Below are 6,810 nucleotides of genomic sequence, written 5' to 3'. Positions count from 1 at the left end.
TGCTTTTGGGAGGGTACCTTCAATGGTCCTCTCAGTATTATACGGCAGGTTCTTTTGATTTAGTCAGACGATCCAAACCATGTTATCTTATTGAACTTCCCCATCTACGAAGAAACAAAACAGTTGATGGCTTCATCAATTTTTAGAAACCCTATATGGAGGTAGAGAGCAATCAATCAACCTTATAAATGCCATGTAAAATGCCTCTTTTCGTGGAAGCTTAAGCTCAGATTCTAATGGAGCAAATATAGCTTCAATTGGAGGCATGTCATCATCATCTTTTTCTGCAGCAAGGATCTTTCTTTAGGTGGATTCCGTAGCAAACTGAGCAACCATTGATGCCCTCTCCTCATTGATTTTCTTAATTTATAGATTCCGCAACACAGTTCTTATGTATAAACAAAAGGTACCATCTACGAAGCTCTGACAAATTAAAACATAAAAGTGAAGAACATATGATGTAATAACTGATCCAAAACTAAGTGGCAGTAAAATTCTGAATGTAATAACTGATCCATAAAACTAAGTGGCAGTAAAAATTCTGTACGCTAATGCATAACACTCACGGCATAAATACACCTGAACACATTCATGATAATTGGCTTGTATTTAACTAACAAAAAGTTAAAAACTTAAAATTTTGGATGAACGGAAGAAATAAACAAACTGAATTTATGAAACTGAACTTCCTTTAATAAACACAAACACAAAACAGAAAAACAGACAACACAAATAACAACAAACCTTTTCAAGATCTTTCTCTCTATGTCTCTCAGACAAACTTTTACGATTTGAGTTCAGTGTGTGGTTTCCCAAACTCTCAAATCAATATCTGCATCACAATAGGACGAAAAAACTAAAAAATCAAGCCAATACCAACAACAAAAAAAGCAAGAAAATTAAAATCAAATCGACACATAAACAACTATAGATTGTCATTGTATAATCTATTAAGCTTCACTTTCACTGTATCTAAACCATGAAGCAGAGTGATGAAGTTCCAGATGCACAGACTCATATATGCAAAGTTCCAGTCATGTTTTTAGACTCTATGAGATGATATATAGTACTTACAAACATATATAGCTTCTCAGAAAAAATGAAAACACCATATTAGCAAACCAATAAGAAACCTTTTCAATAAGAAAACTATTGCAAAATATGCATTTCAAGTTTTCCGACTATTTTATTCTATTACCCAAAATCACATTGCTTTATAGATGTGTCAATAGCTCAACGGCTAGTTATGATTTCTAGAGGCAACACCCCAAACGCAACCACATTGGTCTTCATTAGCTGTTCCATTCATAAAGAACTCGAAGCTAGATATCTGCAAAAATAACGAAGGTTACAATTCACAACAGCAAAAACGACATTTGGATTCTCAACATTTAACACTAAGAAAAATCAAAACGTGTAATTCTTTGACATAGGATCGCCGGAGACAGATCTGGCGGAGGAAACACAAGTTTTGGCGGAGGAGTCGGAGTGGAGAACCGCCTTGCCGTTTGGTTTCTTCGACGTAGGATCGCCGAAGACAGCTTTGGTGGAGGAGACACCGGTTTTGCCGGTATGTTTGATCGGTGGGGATTTGCCATCGGGTTTCATCGTGGATTCGGCTTCTTAAGAGGATTTTTTCGATTTTGATTGGAACCAAGAATTGGTGAAGAGATAGACAATTTTGTGATAAATGGATCTGGAGAAAAAAGGTTATAAAGAAATTCAGAGGGAAAAGGTGAAAGGAAGCCATAAATGGAGGCTTGATTACACAGAAATGAATCGTGGGTCGTTTGATCGACAATCCGTTAGAGAATTGGAAACGACGAAGAACAACACACAAAAGGATCTGGAGTTCATCGTCTCACGTTTCTAGGGTTTTCCCTCTCATTGGGCTAAACGGGCTAAACAAATTCAAGTTAACAGGTCAAAAAATTATTAGAAGCCCAACACGAAAATGGACTGTGAGATGGCCAAAAGAAAGAATCTTATTGGATGATTTTTGAATCCTACGTGGACAATCTATCTGAGGCTCTTATTCCCATTTTATTACTTGTTTGATTCTCATAGTTATATCTTTTAATAACTGATCGAATCAACGTTAAAAATAAAATAAATTTTGGGTTTCTAATTTACTGATATTTAGATATATCATAATTTATCCATAAAATTTTTACATAGTATTTTGTTATTCTACTGATATTTAGGGAAAGTTTCTAACAATATTGGAATGCCACACTGGAATTGATACAACTACATGCTTCCAAGTTCGTTTATAAACATAAATATTATATTTTGTCTTCGTTATCCTATATAACATTAATAATTATGTGAAATTAAATTATATTTAGGTCACAATTTTTAGATTTTTAGAGAAAACGCTATAAAAATATATTAAAAACATTATTAGCAAAATATAAAAAACATTTGTAACTTCAATTCGTTTCATAAAAATTCAAAATCAAATAATTAAGGAAAGTTATCTTTTGTTACACCATATATGAGAATATACTATATTTTTAATAAAATTGTTATTCATATTCTTAAATGGAACATTTATGGTATTATATATTGGTAAATATATATAAATTAAGGATATTTGACCAAGAACAACATCAATATAAATATACATTCATTTAATGTTGTTGACTGACTTGATTCATCAAATCTATAAATGTGCCAAAATTATATAGAAGTGAAAACAAAATTTTAAATATCTTTCAAGATTTAGATTCACCAAAGAAAAAAATGGCTTCCACAAATGTTGAAATTTTCGATGTTATTTGTGAACTCATCCTTATGAAGGAAAAATCAAAAGAAGATGAAGAGCACGTGAGGGTGAGTATTTATTTACACTACTCGTACTCTTATGTATTTTGTTTTTTCTATAAGCGTTAATTATATTTTGTGCAATGTAGGGTTTGGAGAAAACTTTAATTGAATACCTTGATGAAAACAAGATTGTTTTGGGCTGCGAACATTTTGAAGCAATCCGACATTTAAATATAGATAGATTAATTGAGTCTCAGCTGAAAATCATAGATAATTATATTGAAGAGAACAATAAGCTTATTGAAGCGATGAAGACTTGCTCGGGGGAGGATTGCTCGTGTAGCTGCCACAGTCTTAACCAATAAAAAAACCAATAATTAATATATGAACATCATTACTATATATCATATATGATCAAATGTAGTTTGCTTATAATGAAATCCAATGATGTTTTTTGTGCATCTATATACAAATGGTATTCTCGTAAGGACAAATCTCCAAAATAGCACATTTCTAAGTTTATATCACAAAAATAACACTCAAAAACTAAAATGACCAAAATAGCACCTTTTTAAGTTTATCCTTTGAAAATTTTAATTTTTTTATTTTTCAAAATTTGAAATCTTATCCCTAGAACCTCATTTCTCAACTCAAAATCCTAAACCCTAAACTCTAAACCCTAAACCTAAATCTTAAACCCCACCCTTTAACTCTAAACCCTAAGTTTGTGACTTTTGATAAAACATTAAGTACTATTTTTGTGACTTTTGACCTTGAGTGCTAGTTTGGGAACAAAAACTTAATTTAGTGCTATTTTTGTCTTTTTCTCTTCTCGTAATTAAATATATTTGGCTTACTAAATTATTTTACCAATTGGAATATTGGAATAACTAAAAGTAAGTGAAATGTTTATTTTCTACAAAAATGTAATACCCAAAAATACGTAAAATGATTTTAAACCTATGTAAAAAACAGTACCTAATTTATCTAAATTTAGGATTGGCATGTGCTAAGCTTAATGCATGCGATTTCCCCGGATCTAGTGTTGAATTAGTTAATCAAGGACTATAGGGTTTTATTAAGAAATGATTATGGTCAAACACAAAATTAACCTTTTTTATTTTGTTTTGCCATATTCACTCTAAAAGTTTAATTAATTACAAAATATCATTATTTTTTTTTTATTTTTTTTGTCATTAGATTTATATTACTTTGGTACGGTTCTCAGAGTTTTTCTGCCTCCACGATTATTAAGAAATTAGACTTTTATTTTATATTCATTTTGTTGTAGATTAGATGAATTGCACTTGTGGTTCGCCGAGTTCTTTCATTACTTGGCACGAGAATTAAACAAGGGATACATCTTTGCCTTTCCTCGAGTCAGGGCTTGTGTTGACATAAGCATAGCGACGCAAGAGAACATGAATATGCGTATATATGTAATGATTATAAACTTATTTTGTTGATTGTTATGGAAATATAATCCAGTTTAAAGGCAAATTCTAATTTCACATATCGATTCAAGAGCGTACAGCGTAATGAAACCTTTCGTCGTCCATCCTTTGGTTTATAGAATCTTCATGAATTTATCTACGTTGATAACAAAAAGAAAAGAAGAATTTAGGCCCAAAGTCGACAGCTTTTTTGAGAAATGAAAAGTACTTCATACAAAATAGTCAAAAGTCATGACCGAAACATTAAAGTCAGTACAGAGGGAAAAAGTTCGACGAACAAGAAAGATAGTTTTGAAAAAGGAAATCAAACATAGCTTCTTAGTCTTCAAACGATGATGATCAAAAGCCCAAAGACTCTTTGGGCTTTAACCGGCGATTCTCCTAGAGTAGGGGTTGGGAGGCTGTGTAGGTCTAAGGAACATGTCACCACTTTCTCCCACCCACCCTGCTTTCATCGCCGGTTGTTGTTGCCTTTGACTCTGACTCCATCTTCCCCCGCCAACCACTGCATTTGCCAGTTTATCCGCAGTGTCTGATGGCCCACGAGGAAAGACCCACTTCTTGTTCATATTCATAGAGGCTGCAAAAGTGCATACATTTGATTTCCCTCAGATGAATAACCGAACTGTGAGAATAGAAGGAATAAAAATGTAATTTTACTTCCAAGGACTCTTCCTTCCAGGCGGTGGTATATACTTAGCATCTCTGACATGATAACTTCCCATGGCTTTGTTGTTCCATGCTGTCTCCAAATTCCGCTGGGTCTGACAAGCGCCAAAAGGAGGACCATTTGCCTTTGCATTAGCATAACTGTTGAACGGCTTATTATTAGCAGTATTGGTCAAAGTCACCGGCAACCTCTTGACGGATTACTGCTGCTGATGCTCGAGAGACCCTCTCTGCCCAACAGACGTTTTTGTACGGAGAGATGGTGGAACATAGTAACAACTCTGAAACAACGGGTGCTGTAAAGCCTTTGCAGCAGTCGGCCTATTGTTGGGATCCCATGAGCATAGCCGCTCAACAAGGTTAATCGCCTCTGCACTAGCATATGGCATCAAGCTTGAAAGATGTACACCGGGAAGCTGCAAGATAACAAACAGATCATTAATAGTATGCAAAACTATATAAAAAAAGGATCATGACTCATTTTCCTCCAAAAACATTATTGAAGATTTGAGCAAAAAATTTACCTGAGGGAATTGGTAATTAATGACACTAGCCAGATTAAGGCCCTCCAACCATGTCTCTCGAGTTGGGCTACCTATCACATTGCAGACTTTATATATCTCATCTGCTTCACTGCGCACATTAAAAGAGATATTATCACATTCACAACGTTGTTTAATCAGGAAAAACTGTACGTGATCACCATTTGACAAATACCTAGCTCCAGGAAAAAGAGGGCAAAGCGACAACAGCTCAGCCAGAATAGCGCCCATTGCCCACATATCTGAAACACAAGCAAAATTTCCCCATGATTAAGAAATGGACCAACACCATACTGAAAGACTTCTTTCTATTGGAGTTTTGAGAACACTAACCGACTTTAGACGTGTACACATATGACTGTAGCAGTACTTCAGGTGCCCTGTACCTGTTACACATTTAGAGCACATAATTTAGTGGCCAGTAAGGCAGATATGTGGAACACGTCAAAGATGTGCCAATCACCACAACACTAAAAATTGAATGATTCTCTTAAGGACCCATTTCAACAGATCAAGGAAGTGAACCTTACCAGCGTGTCGAGACATATTCTGTATAAGGTGGACTTGAATCGATCTCCCGAGCCAGGCCAAGATCAGCGATCTTAGTGACATTTTTAGAGACTTAATATATTTTCTGCATCAGGAAAAACAGTAAAAAGACTTGGTAACTGATTTGAAAAATAATGTCGAACTCCACGCACATGAGTTAATACTGATTGGTAACTCAAGGCTATCAATTACCTGGCTTAAGATCACGGTGAAAATATCCATGCTGATGCATGTAAGAAAGGCCTTGAAAGACTTGAAAGCACCAATTTCGGATATCAGATTCTGCAAAAAGCTTAGGGCGATCCTTCATAAGCTGGTAAAGATTGCACTCCTGCTCGAGTAATAACATAAAGAATACTTAGGGCAAGGAGAAAAAAGAGCTATCGCAAAAAGATCAAACAAAAAGTAGCGACAAGTATACCATGTACTCAAACACAAAGTATAGGTTATCATTCTCGCGGATGACTTCCTTCAGCTTCACAATGTTTGGATGATTCATCCTACTAAGAGACTAGTTTGAAAAAGAGATGATTAGTATGTTGGGCCTAATTATTAAGCATAATGGCTCAAATAATATATGGCAAAATGTGAAAATGAAATGGGCCTATGGGTTCATATAAAAAACCTTGTTGGATTTAATGAAATGAAGTTAACAACATCTCATATTGGTTGGGAGAGTTGATTTTGAGGAGTATATATATGTCTTCATGACATGAGAGGTTAAACAGCTCAGAGGAAGATAGAGCTCCCCACGCGCGCGCCGTCGCCGCCGTCCGGCCGGCTCGGCTCGGCTCGGTTTGGGCTTGGGCTTGGGCTTGGGTGGAGGG

General features: G+C 35.1%; 1 pseudogene; it reads right to left on the bottom strand.

Annotated features, from left to right (window-relative positions):
• Window positions 1-4,373: 4,373 nt before the first annotated feature.
• The window catches only part of LOC106327337, an 8,277-nt pseudogene continuing 5,840 nt past the window's right edge, over window positions 4,374-6,810 (bottom strand).

The sequence above is a fragment of the Brassica oleracea genome, chromosome C2 (assembly GCF_000695525.1).
Source record: "Brassica oleracea var. oleracea cultivar TO1000 chromosome C2, BOL, whole genome shotgun sequence".
In the NCBI taxonomy this organism is placed as follows: domain Eukaryota; kingdom Viridiplantae; phylum Streptophyta; class Magnoliopsida; order Brassicales; family Brassicaceae; genus Brassica; species Brassica oleracea.
Note: the sequence above shows the minus strand (reverse complement) of the source record. Positions and strands in the feature narration are given on the sequence as shown.